The 22,466-nt window shown below is 35.4% G+C and overlaps 1 pseudogene; it reads left to right on the forward strand.

Annotated features, from left to right (window-relative positions):
• The first annotated feature begins 5,121 nt into the window (after window positions 1–5,121).
• LOC149535268 (uncharacterized) lies at window positions 5,122–18,872 on the forward strand (annotated as a pseudogene).
• Window positions 18,873–22,466: the final 3,594 nt, after the last annotated feature.

Below are 22,466 nucleotides of genomic sequence, written 5' to 3' on the forward strand. Positions count from 1 at the left end.
CCTCTCTCATTCCTTATCTTCAAAAATATTCATGCATGCATCACTGTAGTATCTCTCTGCTTCCAAAATTTTCTCCTGGGCTTGGTCCTTGAGCCAATGGATCTCCTCATGTAATTTCTTCATTACCTTATTGCTATCTACTATCTTTTCTATTCAGTCATCAATCATATCTAATTCTTCTCTGGTATACACATCAATCAAAATCCAATACCTTTACCCCTTTATGGCTTGTAGAGTTTGCAAATCCTTACTCCAAGCTCATACTTCATCCATAATACTGAAGTCCTGCTTCAAAATTGCTACGATCTTATTGACATTCTCCTGCGTAGCATGTAGTAACTTCAAATTTCTTGTAATTATCAAAACATCTTTCTCTTCAAGGCTTTCCTGCCACTCCTGACAAGCTTTAAAAAATGGATCCAACTATACACCTCCCCCCACTCTAAGTATAGTGTTCAAAGTTTTCTCGGGGTGCTCAGAATCTAAGGGACCAACTACTTCGGCTAGATATCCCTTTAGGATCTCAACTTACCTTCGAAGTGTTTGGAGTTTGGCCTCATCCTATTCCATGTTCTTGAGGACCTCTTTGACCCCCATGGTCATCATTAGTTGAGTTGAATCCCATGCAGGTGTTCCCAACATAACCTCCTTCAATTCATAATCTTGGGGATCAAGGCTTTCCACATCTATGGCTTCAGGAGAAATAACCACTTGTGCAAACAATTCCTTATTTTGTGTAGTGGTGAAAAACACCAACAGCATTGCCTCACATGATGGAGACTCGAGTTTATTCAAAATCTCTACAATGTCACAAATGTCCTCCTCCAAAGCACAGAATTGAGTCTTAGTACTCCTCATTGTTTCTTTTTGGATCCACCTAGGAATGTGTTCAAATGATGATCTGGCCCTTGAGGATGAAGGGGTATGTTCTACAACTTCCTTCCCTTTGTTTCTCTTACTTGGAGTTGTTTCCTATTGGGAGGGCTCTTCTTCTATAGCCTCAGTCTCAGTAGACCTAGTAGCTTCCACCTCTGTGTCTTGGGAAGGTGGTTGAGAATATTCCATTACTTGTCCTTCCTTTGATACTTCATCAGTCACCATTTGTTTCGGTCCCTCTTCTTGTGATGGTTCCTTCTAAACCTATTCTTCTTCTAAAATTTGAGGTGGAGGAGTAACTGAGCCCTTATCTACTACTATAATTTGTGGTGGAGACTGGGGAGTAAGATCACGACCTTGTGAATTTGGCAGCATCTGCATCTAGTCTTCTTGTTGAGGTTCACCTATAGGGGTGTCTCTGATCTTATTGCCAATCAACTCTATACCCACAGGCATAAAATCAAAATCTAACATTTTGAAAATTTCATCACCCTCTTCATTCTTCTCATCTACCCATTTTTGTACTTCATCTTCCAAAGAAGAGAATTCTAAAGGTTCTTCTTGAGTGGATGGCGAGGTAGCCATGGCACTTTTCCTCCTTTGTAGTTCATCGGCTCTAGCTAGTCAAGTTCTTCCCTATAAGGGTACTTTTTCCTCTTCCTCTTCTAATTCTTCCTCCTCCTCCTCTTCATCTCCCTTCAGAATAGTTTTGGAAATAGATGGGGAAGGCACCAATCTTTTGTTGATCCTTTGCCTCTTTTTCATCTGGATTTTTATCTTCTTCTTTTGTTTCTTGGGGATAGAAGGAGAAGTTGGCTCATCTTTCATGGGAGAAATGGAAACCTATGGAATCCCTCCCTCTTCTAGTTGGCTGGGCACAATGGGAGGCAATTGAGGTTCATCCTATACTTGAGTAGCTCCAATATCTTTAGACCCTTGTGCACTCTCTTCTTTCTACTAGGGAGGTGCCTATTCTTTAGCCCATTCTATTTTAATCCTTTGAGGGGAGGTCCTCTTCCTTTTGTTCTTTCCATTCCTCTCTAGAGGGTGATAGTATCCAACCAAGTGATCAAGTTGGTATACTATCTCTGGCCTGATATGAGATTGAGCCGCAAAGGTAGGAATTGCTACTTTCTTCCCTCTACCTCTTTTTGGGCGAGCATGTGCATGAAAGATCATTGTATCGGGTATTGGTTCAAGAGGAAAAGTTTTATTGATCCAATCCTTAGTCATTCCAATGACATGCCTTGCCTGATGATTAATATCATTAGGCTCCTCCCTGTCAACCTCAACATTCATAATGGGCCTTTCTCCTATTTTTTCTAAGTTGAATAGGGGGTACAGTAACTCCTTTGAATCATGTTTCCTTATCTCCTCTAAGATGTTCAACTACAGAGCCTTCGTGGCTAGATATAAAGTCATCCTATAATAATCCCTTACATGGACATCATAGTCATTTGTTGTGTTCATCCAATGATCTTCAATAGCATCCTCATGGTGAAACTCCTTTCCTACCAGACTCTCCACTCTCCCAATATTGTCAAATTATGGCTGGGGAATTTATATTCTTTGAGAGGATAATTCTCCCATTCCCACTCAAATGATGGAATATCTTGCTTTCGTTTCACCTAATATAGTCCAATGACCAAGGTCCATGCCTAGCAAGGTCTTCATGGTCTCTTTATCTTCTGATATGCCGACTCAATTTTTTGGGCAATCTCCAATAGAAATAGTTTGTCACTAGGATATCTAGGGAGCTTCTTAGGGTTGATGGAGGCACCAGCTACCTGTAGATATGTGAACATTTTGAACTGGATGAAGTAGGCTTCAAGAACTATAATCTGTGCTTTTGCTTCATTAGATAGCATCTTTGCATAATCTCCCTCAATGAATCAAATGATTGCAAAAATGAATGCATCATTCATGATTCTATATTCCTATCTCTATACTAAGAGCTTCTACTTTACCAGCTGAGGGTAGACTATATATGGCTAGGCATTGAGATCCTACATACGACCTTGCCTATACAAACTAGGGTAGTTTTTCACCCTCACTACGAGTAGGTATACCATGTAAGAAGTCATATAAAACTTCTTATCTTTTACTGCCCTCAATTGGTCACAAAAGTTTTCACTTAGTGTGGTGGCCCAGTCTAGTGGTATCTTTGTTGCTCTAATGGTCTCAATGAATTTGACCATGAAAGTGTTGAGGTGGCCTGTTGTAGGTGTATATGCTATATTAGTATGTTAGAAACACTAAATTAAGAAATCAAAAGCATTTACAAACTAGAATACCATAACATAAATGAGAGACTAAAGAGGAAACCCCAATTGGAAATGTGAGCCAAATGAATGGACTCTCCCAATAGGATTTAGGTCTTTGCTTGGTAGATGAGTCTAAGGATTGGGATGTATGCTCAAGAGTTCAAAAGTTGCTTCAATGGATGTTGGATGGGTAATGGTAAATTGGTAGCTTTGTGAGCTCTCAATTTGGCATTATAAGGGTATGGTTGATGGCTTTTGGTTCTCAAACTAGCATTATAACTTTGGCTTAAAGGTTGTGATTAAATGGCTTGGGAGGAGATTCAATTTATAGGCTAAGGGCTTGAGGGGTGGAGGATTAAGATGGAAGGAAAGGAAAAATCTTAAGGAGGGATAGGATGCACTCAAAGGGGAGCACATGGATTGTGCTTGTTTAGCACCAACCAGGGAGTGACACATGTCACAAGGTGAGTGGATGGAGGCAAGGGGATGGATGAGTCAACAAAGGAGGCTCAAGGGATAATATCTTCATAAAGACCCTTCATAATGGCTTGTAAGAGAAATGAATGGGCTTGTAAGTGTCTTTATGGATTTTGTAAGAGCATTGAAGGCTTAGTGGTTGGGATATTTTGGAGGGAGTTGAGATTGTTGACTTTGCTTGGCTTAGGAAAGTCTTAAGCTTGCTTAGGAAATGTGACAACATTAGGGGCTGAATTAGGCTTGGGTTTAGGATTAGATTAGGCTTGTTAGAGATTTTCAAGTGGATGGAATTCATGAGGGTGGGTGAGTTAGTGGCTAAGCTTGGTTAGTATGGGTGGATGGGATGGATTAGGCTAAAAAGGGGGTTTAGGATAGTTTAGGGGTTATTAGATTTGAGGGCTTTATTTATGAAATAGATTTATTTAATAAATGAGGATTTTGGAATTAGATAGAAGAATAGGATTAATTGATAAATAATAGGTTATTTGATTTATCAATTAGGACTATAGATGATTAATTAAATTAATCAGCTAGGGGATGGCAAAGGATTAATTAAATAGGAATTTAATTAATGATGCCTTTAGAGATAGTTAATTAGGATTACTAAAGCGGTGTAATCAAATTTAGGTGTCTACAGTAGGTAATCCCATGACTCTACTCAAAAGGATGATGGAATATCCAATGTACTCCTTCATATATCCCCGAATCATATCCACTTTGCCTATTATCCTTCCCCTAGGAGACTTCTCAATGAGGTAAGAGGATTGTATAATGTCGGTCACCTCCTTATGGTGCTCCCTATACCATCTCTCAGTTGCTTCATATGAGAGTCTAATGAACTAGTCTACTCTTGGGAGATGGAAGACCCTCTCAATTTTTTCAAGTTGTAGATCCAACACAACCTCTCTAGTGACACTCTTGACCACTCTCTCCTCAAAAAAAAAATGTTGCACTAGTGTCATGATCAGTTATGCCAATTGCACTGACACTAGATGTGAAGCTATGTTCACCAACCTAGAACAAATCCATGAGGATACTGGGGCTGATCTCTCCATTAGTTTGTTGCAAATTCTGAGGAATTCTCCAAAAACTATGTGTCCCAGGTTGGTATCTCCGATTTTTGCATAATCATCATGAAATATATATTTTAATGGTATGCCTTGAAACTTAAATACGACAGCTTGGGTGCCATTCTAAATGTGGATGCCATTTCTCTGCACGACACAAGAAAAAATATTTATTAGCTTAATGATAAAAACTAATTGAAAAAGAAAATGTTTAATTCATGTCTAAATGAGCATTGAATTTTAAAAAATGTGTCCTTTTTGTTTTATTTTATTTCTACTGTTATTTTTTTTAAATTATATTTTCATATTAGTATATTTTTTCATTTTTTAAAATTAAACTGCCAAGGGCCTGCATAATAGCTTGTGGTTGCACGCGGTGCCAAAGGGCATGCGCAATAGCTTGTGGTTGCACATAGTGCCAAAGGGTGTGCGACGCCATGGGTGCATGGTGTGATGCCAAGTGTGAGCAGGTGACACTATTTTTTGGGTGTGCAGTGCCAGTTTTCCTTGGGAAGTGGCACCTTGGGTTTATTATGTGTGTGGCACCAAGGTTTAATAGGGACGTGGCATCGTTGTTTTATGGGTGTGCGACATCATTTCAAGGCACAAGGTGCAGTGTTTTATTGGGCGCACACAGTGCTATTAAAGGACACACGACGTTGATTTAAGGGAATATAGTGCTGATTTTAAGGGTGCATATGATGTTGTTGAAAGGCACATAGTACCAGTTTAAGGGCGCATGCGGTGCCAGGTTAAGGGTGTGCATGGCACCATTTCAAAGGCGTGCAGGGTGAGAAATTACCTTGAAGCACTCAAACCCAATAATGAAAGTGAATGAAATGAAATGTAAGTTTGAGGTGATGGGTGGGGGTTTTATAACCCTTGCAGATGCGTGGGGTGCATGTTGTACCCCTACACGGGTGCGTAGGTGCGCAACATGGACCTCACATGCATGCGAAGATGATATGGATTTTATTTTTTTGCGATTTTTTATCTTTTTTGATTTTTTGATTTTTTTGAATTTTTTATGATTTTTTGACTCTTTAAAATTGTTCGATTCCTGAATGGTAAATTTGGGAATTTGGAGGAAAGAGGGGATTAGGAATGGGGAGTGTGTTGTGGGACCACAATATGGATCAATACTGTACACTCGAAAGTGTCCCACTCTAAACCCTTCTATCCAAATGATTCTATGAGTTTGGAATGCTTGGATGTCGGCTTAGATCTCCCTATCCATGGAGTGCAAGAGGGTGTATTTCAAGTTCAAGGGCTCTCAGTTGAGCCTTAGGAATACTCTTCTTGCTAGTAAACCATGCAATGGGAGGTTCCAAAGAGAAGATCCAAGAATGCAAATGTCTCAAGGAGTTCCTCAAGAATACAACGCAAGTATGGAAACTAAGCTAAGATGAGAATACAAAATGCAACTATGCTAAAACATGTATGAGAGTGTTACAATTCAAATATTAAGCTATGTGAGATATACTATTGCAAAATAGAAGTTAAACTACCATGCAACATGAATCTAAGCTAAAATGTTATGGTATGAGAGAATGTAGACAAGAAATAAAAGTTCTCCACAAAGCTCCAAAGAAACCTGTTAGAAAACCTGCAGCATAACAATACTCAAAAGATGGATGGATTTGAGGGGGAAATTTCTCTCCCTTTTAAAGTCATATGGATAGTAGAGATCAAGATGAAGATGGTGGATGATCAACGGTGGAATTTGAAAAGAGAAGTGATCCATGTGCACACAAAAGTCAACCAATAAAATATAAGTTGACTTGCAACAAAGTTTGTCACAAAGTCTTTTATTTTAATTGTAAAATAGAAAAAGGACTTTATGTGTGCACTTTAAGTGGGTTCGAAGAATGAGGTCTTTTATTTAATTAAAAGGGGATATGTTCTTTTAATCAAATAATGAACTTAGGATAGCATAGTCAAACTATAGGTTATAATCAAATAAATTGATTATTAGCAATTTGGTCTAGGTAAATGATTAAATTAATTGAGCCAAAATGTTGAAAAGGGGGCTAATAGTCTAGATGACCATTTTTAGGTGATTACATTTGACCCTCTTTGAATAATGTGTGATCGATATGGGAACACATTATGTCAAAGAAAATAGAAAGCCAAGTAGGCGGTGATAGATATAGATATTTGATTTTGAAGAATGAAATGTAGAAAAATATAGCAAGTCCTAAATGTACAGCCTAATAGTGGTAGTACTGAACACTAGGAAAAGATGATGTCAGAATTCAAGAAGAATGCTAACACTTAGCAAAGTAGATAGATCAAGAACAAGTGAGAAGATCAAACAAATTCTCCTAAGAAATAGATAGCTGTAGCAATCAGCAATAGAGTATTTATGCCCCCTCGAGATCAAAATTGAAATGAGGTAAGCGTATACAAAAACTAGCTAGACATGAGAAAATTAGAATATAGCAATGTCCAAGATGAAAAATAGATGATTAGAACCCAAGAATGACTATAAGAAACTGATAAAATGCCCTAGTTTGACTAGAGTTGACCTTGAAGGATATAACATAAAAATTAGGTCAAAAATGAGTAGAAAGGTGATTTTAGACATGAAACGGTGAATTGAAGTAGATATGAAGTATGGAAATGATGAAGACATGAAGAAATGAAGATGTTACATTGATGATTTGGAGATTAGACCTCAAAAGGTCAGCTAACTGCTTAGAAGAAAGTAGAATTTTAAAAGACAATTTTGACCATCAAGATGAACTCAAATTTGGATTTCGATCCCGAAAATGAATCCAGGATGTCAAAATTATTTAAGAGCTCAAAACTTTATATAATGTACTTATCCAAGGTACCACAAGATGTATTTTTCACCATAGGACACATTTATTTCTCTTTACTTTTGCTACCAAGGTGCCACAAGAAGTGGTTTTCACCAAGGCACATTTTCATTTTTTTTCTTTTTCTTTTTTGAATTTTTAGAAAGAGCTCGAGCTTTTTGAATATAGATAGTGCTCCTATAGAAAAGATAAGTCATGATAAGCCAAGACCATAGAAAGGTATGCTTAAAGATGTTGATATGGTGATGAAAGAGAAATGGTAGTACGAAGAGTATATGGAGGATAATAGTTCATGTATAGAAAGTAAGTATAAGATTTAGATGATTTCATGAGGGTAGTTGAAATATTGGAGAAGATCAACATTGACACACACCTTGAAGGGTATTGGAATGATGGAGGAATCATGGATGAAGTAGCTTGAGGCTTAGATGTATGAGGTGGTAGAAGAGATTTGGAAAAAAGTGGAGTGGAAGGCTTTGGAATATTTTTAGGAAGATTTTTGGAAGAAGATGGAATGGAAGCCTTTGGAAGCTTGAATGTTAACTTTGAAGTATTTTCAATATTCAAGTCTTCTAAAAGAGACTTGGGAATCCATATAGCTTTAGATTTTCCTTTGGATACTTCAAAACACATTTCTTCAATAATGGGTTTAGGAACCCATATTTTCTTTGATTTAGCTTTTTTAATAGTGGACCTTTGTGGTCTCTTTTGTGCATTATCCTTCTTAGAATTCACATGTCAATTAGATGGGACATAGTGATCTTTCTTTTTAAATGGATTCTTATGTTTATTCTCACTTCCAAAGGACTTGGGATTTGTGGATGAATAAGGATGATATGACTGTTTTAGATGTATAGATGGGTGAAAAGTCATCAAGGATGAGTGTCTTTGTTGATCTTGAGGTATTATAGGAGAGCTAGGGAATGAGCTAGGAGTGAATGTAAGAGATGGAGGAACATAACACCCCAATATCGATGGAAGGTTTGAATGCTTTAGCTTTGATGGATGAGGACCAAGGATAGATTTAGAATATGAAAAGGGATAGTGGGAAGGGATATCAATATCTTTAGAGTGAGGAACATGGTCAAAGCCATCAATAGAATCATGAGTACCTTTCATAGGAACAACATTTTTAATAGAAGCACTTGAATCTTGAGCACAATTTTGAAGTGGGTGTGGAGAAGTAGAACATGAGGGGATGCTTTGATCTTGACAAGTAGCTTTGGATAGCATATGAAGAGAACTTTTCTCATAATTTTTAGTAAGCTCAATGGAGATAATGGAAGTGGTATGTTCATCATACTTAGGAGGTGGACAAGATATAGGATATCCAGAGGGGAAAAATCTTGAAAGAGATGAAAGGGTGCTTGATCTTGATCTTTCTTGACATTTATAGCTTTATCTTTTTGAGAGTCCTCATGACATGGAGTCACTTCTAAGGAAAAGGGAGAATGAAGAGTGAATGAAGTAATGCTTGGATTAGGCATAGTAGTGCATGAAGGTTGAGGATGTTTAGGATTAGTAGCATGGAAAAGGTTTGCCGCCAAGTGAGGGTTAGCTTGAGTTTCTTTTAGAGGTAGCCCTTTAGGATAGGCATAGTGTACATGAAAAACATTAGGTTTTTTATTTGATAAAGGCATGTTGGAAAGCTTTGAAGTGTTGGGAGATGCATGAGTGTTGGAATAAGTGGAGGTATCAAGGAAACCATCACTAGACATAGGTTCATTAACATGATCTTTCTACAGAAAAGTATCCTCATCACATGAGTCATTAGAGGTATCAATAATTTCATTATCAATAAGATCTTGGATTTTATGTTTCAGCTCAATGCAATCTGAAGTACTATTCTCATTATGTCGATGATAAGCACAATAGATATCCAAGAATGGGTTTCCATATGAGCTAGACTTAGGTAACATGATGATCTTATTGCCAAGAAGTTTTTGCAAAGTGTCATCACAAGAATCTTCCAAGGGAGAAAAAGTTATATCAAAATTATGTCTAGAGTCCTTTTTTTGTTTTGCAAGTGAATGGTATGCATCCATGTCTTCATCATTGTCTTGGTCAAAGATAGATCCATCATGATATCTTGGAATAGGCTCAAAGTAGGTATCATTTTCTTTCTCTCTAAGGAGGTCTTTAGATCTAGAAGATGAAGACATTTGATGTCTTGGAGTAGAATATGTAGACCTTGAAGAAGATGAACCATGTGTATGTAAAGGTCTTAAGGGAGAATTATTTAAGAAGGCAATCTTCTCCTCTAACCTTTTCTCAAGTTTAGACTTCATTTTTGTCATGCGCTTAGAGAGATGAAGATAAGAAAGATCATTTGTCTCTTCTAGTTCTTTGTATTGCACATATAGATCTTGAAACTCTTTAGTGACATGGAGGATATCATGATCATCTAGATTTGGTTGAGGTTTGGTAGCAAAAGCTTTGAATTCCATAGTGGTAGAGAGATAATCAAGCATGAAGGAGACTAGAGGAAGCTAATAAGGTGACACAAGATAACTTGATGTCCAAACTAGAGAGGTAGATTATTCACTTGCCAATATAGTAAAGATAGAGTAAAGTGACTTGTCAAGAAAGTGTCCAAGTTACTTATGACACTAGTGACTCAAGTCAAGAGCTAGGCAAGAAGCCAATATATGAGTAGATAGAACAAATGGGGTGACAAGTGAACAACTTTCCCAACCTAAGAGTGTAGTCAAGAAATCAAGGTAACCATTTCAGCAAAAGGATAACTTGCAAGCAGACATAGACCATGAAGACAAAAATACCAAGAGCACTAAGACCAAAGAGCCATTTTAAGCATGTTCAAGAACTAGACACATATAAAATAAAAATCAAATGATGAGACTCTCCTTAGCAAGAAACACAAGAAAAATGTTAAGACTTGATGCTTTGACTTGGTTGAAAAAGTTTGACAATAGTTGATAGCATAGCAAGTTTGATGTTTAGAAACAATTTCTTTCCAAGCAAGATAGTGACGCATGGAGTATTCTTCAAACAATCAAGTAAGGGACAAAGCAACCTTGCATGATACAAGCATATGTGAGGTCTCAAAAGAAATCCCTAGAATTATCGTCATGTGTATGTTCAAAAGATTTTCACAAGTATACCACATTCGAGAACACATCAAGCAATATCTACCAAAAGAACATGGTTCATTACAAAACAACTTGGCCCACACTTGATGCTCCTTTGCCTCACACCAAGTGGTTTCCCACAAGAGATATTGGCTTTGTCATGAAAATTCCATAAGCATAACCAAGGGAACACAGATGGTGAGTGTAAAATCTTGGGGTGATCCAAGTAGTCCACTAAGATCGATCCTTGCACCAAGAAGTTGAGTGGCTAAAAAGGTAGTTACTAACTTAGGGTGTTCAGATAGGGCTTCCATTCATAGTGTTCCTCTTTCTCCCTATTATGGGACACCTCACCTTGTGATTAGCAACCAATCTTGCGACCACAAGAGTACCTTAAGCATTCTTGCCTAGTGATCTCCCTATGGTCAAAATCTCATAAGTGATCACACTAGGCGAAGACAAACAATACATCTACCAAAGTTTTGTGTCCTTGATAGCCTTGAGTTTATAGTGGGTTGGAACAGCTGGGTAATCTTCTTGTCCCCACTTGGGTTGTTCCTCTCAGGTTGTCCGAGAGTAGGCCCTCTAAAGGATTCTAAACTACACAAAGAGTGGATCAACTTTTGGAAGTCAAGATTTTTGATTCACCACAAGGGTGAAGAGCATATACTCCTATTCCAACCATTTTCTCCCAAACATGCCAAGAAGATTCAGTTGCCTCTTACTCTTGAAACCAAATGGTAAGTCAATATTTCTAATTCACCACAAGGGTGAAGAGCATACTCTCCTATCACCAAAAGATCCCAATTGTAAGTTTTAATGTGCCTAAAAGCAAAAAACTAGTATATGCCACACATATAAAAGTAAAGAACAATAAAAATTAGTTTTTTATGCATTGGGAAGCCCTGCAAACAATCGTTAGTAGCCCTTGTGCATTTGAAGCTTTGGCATGCATTCTTTTTATGCAATGTTTCAATTTTTTCACAAGGATGGCAACCTGAATCACAACTTGTTAGCACCACAAGTTAGTGTGAAATAACATAAAATATTGCAATAAAAAGTGGTTATTTGCCTCAAACATCCAAGTTATCTTCCAATCAAGTGTATGCAAAGAAAGTGCAAATTAATCACAAATGCTCTCATTTTTACTCTTTACTTTTGACCTAGTAAAAAACATTAGACCTTTTTGCTATGATTTTGGATTCAAAAATAGAAATTAAAAGATGAGACCCCTACTAAAAATCTTAGAGCTTTCTAAAAATGCAAGAAATTCAAAAAAATCTCTGCATTTGTGATCTAGGGACCCATTTTGTCAAAATAGGTTAGATTTATCAAATTAGGTTTTTTATCTATAATATCACCTCAAAAGTCAAAACAAAAAGAAATCACCCCTCTTAGAATTCAAAAAAAAAATTGGAAATGTAAGTTTTTCCAAAAAATGTGCTAATTTGCAGTCAAAAATGGATTTTTATGAAAAACAAAGAAAAAATCATAACTCTTGCAAACCACGTCAAAATTCTTTGAATAATAAGCTGAGACATGTTGGACACATAGCCAACTTGTAAAAAAAATTTCAGAACCAAAATCCAAGTGGTTTAAAAGATATGATCAAATCTTTAAACCAACTAGATTTTTGGCCTTCAAACCAATCTACTTATGGGTTGGCCTTAAAACCAAAGTGATAATTCTACAAAAGCACTTGATTAGATCCAATATGCTACTGTAAAAAAAGCAAAGATAAGAAATGAAAGCAAATGGAGCTAGAAAATTGATTCATGCCCCACGGTGGGTGCCAAAAATGTACACTCAAAAGTGTCCCACTCTAAACCCTTCTATCCAAATGATTCTATGAGTTTGAAATGCTTGGATGCCGGCTTAAAGCTCCCTATCCATGGAGTTCAAGAGAGTATATTTCAAGTTCAAGGGCTCTCAGCTGAGCCTTAGGAATACTCTTCTTGCTAGTAAACCATGCAATGGAAGGTTCCAAAGATAAGATGCAAGAATGCAAATGTCTCAAGGAGTTCTTCAAGAATGCAATGCAAGTATGGAAACTAAGCTAAGATGAGAATGCAAAATGTAGCTATGCTAAAGCATGTATGAGAGTGTTACAATCAAAATATTAAGCTATGTGAGATAGATTATTGCAAAATAGAAGCTAAACTACCATGCAACATGGATCTAAGCTAAAATGTTATGGTATGAGAGAATGTAGACAAGAAATAAAAGTTCTCCACAAAGCTCCAAAGAAACCTATTAGAAAACTTGCAGCATAACAATACTCAAAAGATGGATGGATTTGAGGGGTAAATCTCTCTCCCTTTTAAAGTCATATGGACGGTAGAGATCAAGATGAAGATGGTGGATGATCAACGGTGGAATTTGAAAAGAGGAGTGATCCATGTGCACACACAAGTCAACCAATAGAATATAAGTTGACTTGTCATATAAGACAAAAGTCTCAAAGTCTTTTCTTTTAATTTTAAAATAGAAAAAAGACTTTATGTTTGCACTTTAAGTGGGTTAGAAGAATGGGGTCTTTTATTTAATTAAAAGGGGACATGTTCTTTTAATCAAATAATGAACTTAGGATAGCATAGTCAAACTATAGGTTATAATCAAATAAATTGATTATTAGCAATTTGATCTAGGTAAATGATTAAACTAATTTAGCCAAAATGTTGAAAAGGGGACTAATAGTCTAGATGACCATTTTTAGGTGATTACATTTGTGATTACAAATACCATTGGAGGGACATTGTGGTTGAAATAAGATTGGCCCTAAGCTAAACCTAACCAACTAGAGCTAACAAAGTAGATGATTTGAGACTAGGACCAACGGTTAGAAATATACACAACATTGCTCAATTTAACTTAGCAACATTGCAAATTTTGGCAATATGCGAGATACTTATGCCAAATCCAAAAAAATTTGAATCTCTAAAAACTAAGATAGTTTTTTGTAGGCCTAGATAACAAGACCCTAAAGCACTTGATAGTTCATTAATACCTTGCACGAGCTCAGAGAAATGCCCGATGAAAGATCACAGCCCAATGGTGTTTAGATACCCTTGTGATGCTTCCGTTCAATGTGGTCGATACTATCAAAGGGATGTTGTGGTTGAAATGGAGTTGGTCATAGCCTAAACCTAACGAACCAAAGCTAACATGATTTGATCCAAGGACCAATAGTTTGAAATATACACAATCTTTCTCATTTTAACTGAGTAACATTGAAACTTATGGCAATAGGTGAGATACAGATGCCAAATCCAAACAAAGTGTCTTGCCAATTTCAAGATAAACTAAAGTCTTACCAATTTTATGTGTGCTATCTAGATGTAGGCATCTATGCAACTTTTGTAAATCACCACATTGAGGGAAAAAACCTTTCAAACACATGGTCTTATAATAAATTCACTCATCATCTCATTTTTACATAGTACACTTGCAATAAATTCTCTCACTAACTTAGGAGGTAATTGTAGACCGCATTCCTGCAATATTTCTTTAGTATGCAAAGTACAACATATATAACAATAAATGTCATAATGCATAGAAAACTCAACATGAACCCTACAACAACATGTAGTGTGTGTATGATTTATCTTAATGTAGAATGGTTTTTTCATCTTAGAAAACCTTTGACTGATTTGAATTTGATGAAATCTTTGAAGAAACATTTCATAAAATTGTTTTTGAGTTGTATCCAAAAACATTTTGCATGTGGCTCACAGTTTGTTTTTCCAATTCATCTTTTGAAAACATCTTTTTGGTTTGGTGAAGCCCTTGTGTTGTCACACAAAAAAATTTCTATTAATGTTCTTAGTGCATCAATAATAGCTTTATCCTTATGTGGGAGTCTACATTGGAATAACCAAAAATAAGTCTCATTAGAATTCTCAATTTTTTGTCGCCTCACTAAGGCTTTGACTCGTTGTGCTACTTATCCTTAATGATTTACTTGTTTTTCTTACCATACAAGTTTTTGTCATTTACTTTTCCATTATGGTTGATATGAGGACTCCTCAAATTGTATTAGCATCTTTAGTACATGTTTTTGAACCAATGGATTTGTGTGCATCAAAGAGATTTCTAACAATGCTTCTTTCACTACTATTTTTAGATGTTCTTAACCCCAAAATTCTCATTGTCTCTCTAAATTTCAGATTTTTAACCATTTCAAAAACAAGTTGGCATCTTCCACTTTGATTTAAATTTTCAAAATAGCTAATCCAAATCTTTTGAACAATTCTCCTACAATTTCTTTCTAACATTTTATCATGCATTGGCTTCAAAATATTTTCATCAATGTCAATTAGAAATGTTGGTTTTCTACAAATTATTCTAAGAGATGTTGATGTATGTGCATGCTCTATATTTTCATTACTTACATCATGTGCATTTATCATTTCAACATGAGATGTTGCATTAGGGGCATCAAGTGATGTAAGTGTATTTGTCATAATCATTTCAATTGGTTTATGTTGAACATTTTTATTTGTCAAATTAGTTGTGTTTGTGATATCAATATCAATAGGTAGAGTTTCATCACTTACATTGGAGACAGTTGATGATGTACCTTCATGTAATCTCCTTATACGTTCCCTTGTTTTTACCTTTTTTGCCTCTCATTTTTCAATCATTCCTCTCTTATTCTTCCCACGATTATTGATACAAATTACCCTACAAATAATAACATGAATAAAATAAACAATAAGATACTAACATGATTATTTTATGCTCAATCATAAGATACTAACATAAAATATTATGTTGGCACATGAAAAATATAAAATTTAGCATTTCCAAGCACAAAAAACCTTACATTTGCATACCTGGTATACAAATACATGTGAACAATAGTAGAATCTGGTCTAGACCGCACTAAAATAGTATAATAACCATTGACATGATGTTTTATTTATAGTTTTCAATAACCTGATTGGGTTATTAATTTCTAATTGCATTATCCATATGGACAAATAACCCAATCAAGTTTTGTATAACCTGATCGAGTTATCCAAAACCCAATCAAGTTCTATTTTATTACTATACAAAGGTAGATTAAAGGAGGGAGGGAGTGATGGAGAGAACAAGAGAGAGAAATGGTGAGGATAGGATAAAGAGATAGAAGGGGATACAAAGAGGGAGAGTGAATAAGAGAGATGGTGAATAAATGGGGGTGAAAGAGAGAGAAGAGGATAGGAGAAAGAGAGAGAGGGGATATGAGAGAGTAAAAGATATTAGGGTATAGGATAAAGAGAAAGAATTAGAGAGAGAGAGAGAGAGAGAGAGAGAGAGAGAGAGAGAGAGAGAGAGAGAGAGAGAGAGAGAGAGAGAGACAGAGATATATGATGGAGAAAGGATTAGGAGATAGGAGAAAGAGAGAGAGGGGATGGGAGAAAAATAGAAAGGGGATATGAGATATATATATATATATATATATATAGAGAGAGAGAGAGAGAGAGAGATGGAGATGGAAAGAGAGAGATATTAGGGAATATGATAGAAAGAGTGAGAAAGAGATGGAGAGGGAGAGAGAGGGGGGGGGATAGGATAGAAAGGGGGGTATAGGATAGAGAGAGAGAGAGAGAGAGAGAGAGAGAATGGTATGGAGAGAAGAATTAGATGATATGATAGAAAGAGTGAGAGAGAGAAGGGGATAGGAGAGGGGGGGAGAGGGATGGGAGAGAGAGAGAGAGAGAGAGAGAGAGAGAGAGAGAGAGAGAGAGAGAGAGAGAGAAGGGGATAGGATAAAGAGAGGGAGGGGATATGACAAATAGAGAATGAGAGAGAGAGGGGATGAGATGGAGAGAATAATTAGAGGATATGATAGAAAGAGTGAGAAAGAGAGAGAAGGGGATAGAAAGAGTGAGAGAGAGAGAGAGAGAGAGAGAGAGGGAGAGGGAGATTATGGGAGATTAGAGGATATGATAGAATGAGTGAGAGAGAAGGGGATAGGAGAAAGAGAGAGAGAGGCGATATGAATGTGTGTGTGTGTGAGAGAGAGAGAGAGAGGGATTTGGGGAAATGATAGAAAGAGTGAGAGAGAGAGAGAGAGAGAGAAGGGGATAGGAGAAAGAGGGAGAGAGAGAGAGAGAGAGAGAGAGAGATTAGGGGATATAATATAAAGAGTGAGAGGATAAAGAGTGAAAATGAGAGAGGAGTGATGGAGAGAGAGGATGGGATGGAGACAAGGATTGGGGGATATGATAAACACTTTTTATTATAATACATAATCTGGTCTCTCTCTCTCTCCCTCACTCCCCCCCTCAATTTAACCTTGTGAAGTAGTAATACAAAATCCGATCAGGTTTTGAATTTATTTTTTATTTTCAAAACCCAATAAAATTATTGAATCCAAAAAATTGATTGAGTTATGGCTTGGTGATAGCCTAGGAAAATGACCCAAACAATTGGGAGAATGTTTTCCCTCCATTTTTTTCCTTTAGACATTTTTTCATCTTTTAAGATGAATTGTCATCTTTTTCTTCATTAGGTATGCTAATGGTGAAGTGGATATCTCTAAAATCACCACCATAATATTACACATCTTCTTAGCTTTCTAACCATATAATTTTTTCTTTTTTTGGACAACATTAACATTGTAAACCTTAATTACTTTTACCAATGCCTTAGCATTCCTCACAAACATATGTCTACCATTTTTAAAATAAATTTTAATATACTTAACCAAATTCATAATAAATTGCATATTAGTGTTCTACACTTGATTATATACATATCAAAAAAAAGTTTCAATGTTCAATTATTTTGATGCAAGTTATGCTCAACACACAAACATGTACCAAAATTGCAAGATGTAGTATATTCAACAATTCATAACAAAAAAATTACTCATCATAAAATTACAAAAAAATACACAACTTCTAGATCTTACTCTTAACTATCATCCTACCAAAGGGATATGCAAAATACTAAATATAACTATGCCTTTTGTGCTACACACGAAAATAGTTATGTTATGTTTTCTAAAAAAATTAGGAATTGTTTTTTGTGTGTGTAGGGTTTGACCCACCTAATCTTATCCATTTTTTAAAAACTCTAGTAGTTTAGAAATTAATTTAAAATTAATACAATATATATGTTTTACACATTTTTCATTTTTAGTGGATGACCCTCAAATGTCTTGACCAAGTTTAGGTTTACCTGATTTCAAAAAAAAGATGTCCACTTATACCCCCCTTTTTGTACAACATATTGGTGCATGTATCCTCCCTTAAACTATTACTCATGGATATCAACCCATTTTAGTTATTGGTTCCATGTACATAAGCTTTAAATATTTTCTAAATACCAAGATTTGAACCCTGCATATTGCCTATGTCAATTTTCATGTACAACTCAATAACAATTTATTTCTATACAAACCAACTCAATGAACAATATGGAAAATAGATAAAGCATAAAATGAGGATGTTTATGGGTCTCCACAACTTGAAACTAATTGAGTTTCTAAGAAAACCATATCTAGTTCTATTACAACTCATTTCTTCTCCCTCTAAATAAAATGGGTATTGTTGTGCCATCTAGATTCTTTGAGCCCATTTACTTTGTATATACAAATAATGCATGCTAGTTACAAAATGGAATTGGGATGAAAAATAATTTTTTTAGTTACTCATTTTAAGGATCATTATAAACACTCTTACCCTCTCACAGAATAAAAGTAGTTGTCAAGGTAAATGCATCATGTACATGCATTGCAATATTATTTGTATTGTTATTTTCAAATCATGCTACAGCTATTCCTACAAATAAAAATGGTTTAGAAATAATTCATTAGATTAACAAAGAAGGCCCTAGGATTGTTGTTCTCATTATTTACCCACCGAAAGAAAAAGATTTCTTTGTTGCATGAGTCCTCAAACCACATTCTAAGTACCCTTTTGTAGGAGATTTCATATAGGAACAATATACAATAAGAAGATAATTTATGTACGATGTGGAGTAGGGTTTTTTAATGTAGAGATGACAACCCCAGATTTTTTCAATGTAGTGGGTGTTGTGCACTTTGGCATTATTGGTAATGCAAATTCCTCTCTTTTAGTAGGAGATGTGACAGTGCCAAAGTATGTGGGTCATAGAGGATTATGGGATTGGCTGAAAGCCAATGGCGAGGAGGAGGGAAATAATGTGGGATGCTTAGAGGTGGGTGATTACAATGTTCCATAAGGAAATAAAACCAATCTTTTTGGAAATATCTCTTATTATCCAGAGGAATTTTACAAGGAAACTAGGACACATGATATATGATATATGATAAAATGTTATGAATTTGGAGAAGAAAAATAGAGTTGGAGAAGGGAGAATGAGTAAGCTAGTAGTAGATTGGGAAGAGACTTCTAGTTACAAGATTTTTTGGAGCCAACCAAACTGGAACTTTTGATCCATGTTGTTAGAGTAATAAGGTATTTTCTTGCTGACTCTATTTTACTTAAGCTAAAATTTAGGCATAGAATAATTAATTCTTATATTAATTATTATCATGCAACCTAGGCTAGATTCCTATTAGGGTTTTGATCTCCTTTTATAAGGATGGATCTCTCTTTGTAACATTCATTCAATACAATTTGCAATTCTTTTTTGCACATCAAGAATATCTTGAGCCTGCATAGAAATTTAGAACTTTTAAAGAATGGATTTTTCATCCTTTTCTAGTTTGAAGCTATATTGCTATTTTAAATGGAAGCCAAATATTTTCCTTCATCTCAGAAGTAGAGACTTTTATGGAATAGTAATGGAAACAAAGGTTGAACTGAATTATGTTGGTCCATTGTAGATAGACCAAGATCATGCTCTTTTTGAATGGGTCTTGCCTTCATATTTTTCTTAGTGACAAACCATTTCAGTGGAGCTATCATTCCATTCATTTAAATATTTTGGAGGGCTTTCTATTGTTTGTGTTGATGCTTCCTTGGTTCCACAATTGATCAATTTTGTAGGAACCTGTATTTCGACTATCAATTTTTTCTTTCAATGGTTAAATGGTTTCATTAGGGTTACTTGTAAAAATCCATGTATCATTTGCATCCTTGATTGATAGATGTTTTATGTTTTTTTCCATCTATTCCTTGTTTGAGGGCTCCCATGCAAATTATTGTCTTTTGTATCTTCTATTGATAGATGGTTTACCTTTCTCATTATATGAGTAGTGTCATTGGGGGCACTCGTGCATATTGATCTTGATTTTCATCTTGGTTTAAAAGGAGGTTCTTTATCCAACACTATGATAATCATCATTCAATAGCTGTCTACACTTTTCTTGTGTCTCAAAAGATGCTTTTCTAATGCATATTTTGAGGGGAGGGTTATTCCTACTAGGTTTTCTCTCCTTAGTTACGTTAATAAGGGGTGTTAGTGCAATAAAGCTACTAAGATTTGTTTTCTTATTCCTACCTTCAAGGATAGTTATTTTTTGAAACTTATTTTATCCCTAATTTATGAATAAACTTACACTTTATTGGTTTGTAAGAAAACTAAGGAATATTTCTTTTTGTTAGTTTTATTTTATTTTTCCTCCACTTTATTCTTTGAGGAAGTATATGTATTTTAATTCTATTCATATGTAAATCAATAAGAAAGAGTTTATTGTTCTTATTATTGTTCCAATTTTTTCCTCTTTTACTACATGTTTACTCTTTCTTTTTCTATCTAGATCTAATGTTTAAAAGTTAGCTAAAATTCTACATGCTAACAGAGTACTAAATTTTACATTTACATTTAGCTACTCCCAAAGTTTCTAGGTTTCCCAAACTTACATTTAGTGGTAGTTTCTAGGTTTTTAGCTACTCCCAAAGTTTATCTTAAGGCGGGGGGGTGTTAGAGTAATAAGGTGTTTTCTTATTAACTCTATTTTACTTAAGCTAAACTTTAGGCATATAATAATTAATTCTTTTTTAAATTATTATCATAAAACCTAGGTTAGATTCCTATTAGATTTCTGATCTCCTTTTATAAGGATGGTTCTCTCTTTGTAACATTCAATCAATACAATTTTTAATTATTTTTTGCATATCAAGAATGTCTCATCCTCTATTGATCTCTAAATTCGAGCCTTCATAGCTTTTTTCTTCTCTTTCTATGGAAGGTGCTTGCATGTAGTGATGCTTGGGAGATGTAGGGTTGAGCTTTCATCAACTTCAACACATGTATTTTTTCTTTCATATTTCTTCCTAGGAAATATCAATCTTAGTTGTGTGATTAAAAAGTTTTTGTTCTGATCTACTAGGAATCAATTGTGTTGCTTTATGTTTAGCTCATTATAAAAGACCAATATAGTAATTTGCAAATATGAAATACTTACTCTAAAACTAGTACATTGTATGTTTCTTTCTTGATCACTTGCATCTTGGGTGGGTATATATTTAAATTGTATTTGAAAATATGTTTTATATTAAGGTAAAAATAGGTTTTGAAGGAGCTAGAGTAGAAGGCAAGGGTGGGCCCTAAAACCCTTTAATAGTAAAGAAAAAGATAAACCATGAAGCACAACCAGGTTTTACAAGGACCTAAAACTTGTAGTTTAAATAGTAGCAAAAATAGGTTTTACAAAGACCTGAAACCACAAAAAAGGACCATAAATTGAATCCAAGTTTTACAAGGACCTAGAACCTAGTTTTAACAATAGACAAAAACTAGATGAAATAACCAAAAAAAATGACCAGTAACCAGTACCAGTATTAAAACCAAAGACACCATAAGTTGCTATTATATCTCTTTTATCGTTTTGACCACCTCTTTATTGATCTTTGCAGTTTCTTGTATGGTATTAGCAGCCGAACTAGCAGTAGCCTCTGCTACCCTTTTCCCAGAGCTCTGCCTAGTTCTTTTACTTGGTCCCCCTGGAGACATAATTTCTTCATTGGTATGCTTCCCTAAACTTGCAATAGTAGCACAAATACTAGAAGTTAACTGCTCCATTTTATTGCCACTTTCCTTGATCAACAGATGAAGATTAAGTTCATAATCCTTTAGTTTCTCTGGTATGTTACCCACCTACACTTCCATTTGACTTATCTTAACCTAGTCCATATCCTAGTTCTATTGCACCTTTTCCATTTTCCTTTTGAGGCTCATTAATTCATTATACATCCATGATTCAACTTATAGCAAGGTATCAGCTTTTAGTTTTGCAATATACAAAAAGAGAGCATAGTTTCCCTTTGAAAAGACTCATTCTTCTCCTTCCCCATATCTACTCTACCAGAAGACTCATCCTTTTCTTTCATTTCCTCTTTTCTCACATTGACATCAAGGGGGTCCTCCTTTTCGTTCTCCAATTCTTCTTTTCCATCCCTCACTTCCTTGGAATGCTCACTCTGATTTTCCTCTTCATCAACATTGCCTGACCCTATATTTTTCTCACTGCTCTCTTCCTCATCATCCTTACCACTCTCACCCTTGCTATCTAGGTAGCCTTCCAAATTGGAATTGAAATCTCTCACATCTGTGTTCTCCTCCTCAAATTTTTTCTCCTCCTTATATTCTGAGTTATCAGACTTAGTAATCTCTTCCACATTGTGCTAAGGAGTTTGTTGGGTTTCTTGTTTCAGACCCTTCCTTTTACCCTTAATAGCATCCTCACCCTTACTCTTCCCAAAATAATTTTTGCTAACAGATCCCTTCTTTTTATCAAAAGGAAGAGAAGGCACAATTGCCTTTATTTTATAGTAACCCTCGATAAGTAAAATTAACCCTTCATGCAAAATAGGGTGCGACTCTTTTTTCCTATGAGCTTGCAAACTTGGAGTAAAGAAAATCTCAAATAAAAAGGAAACGAGAGCCTATCTTTGTGCCTAATGTGATAGAGGAACACAAAGTGAAATTTATGAACACACTTAGCTCTAT

The sequence above is a fragment of the Cupressus sempervirens genome, chromosome 10 (genome assembly GCF_028749045.1).
Source record: "Cupressus sempervirens isolate cs-2001-9-10 chromosome 10, ASM2874904v1, whole genome shotgun sequence".
Taxonomy (NCBI): Eukaryota; Viridiplantae; Streptophyta; class Pinopsida; order Cupressales; family Cupressaceae; genus Cupressus; species Cupressus sempervirens.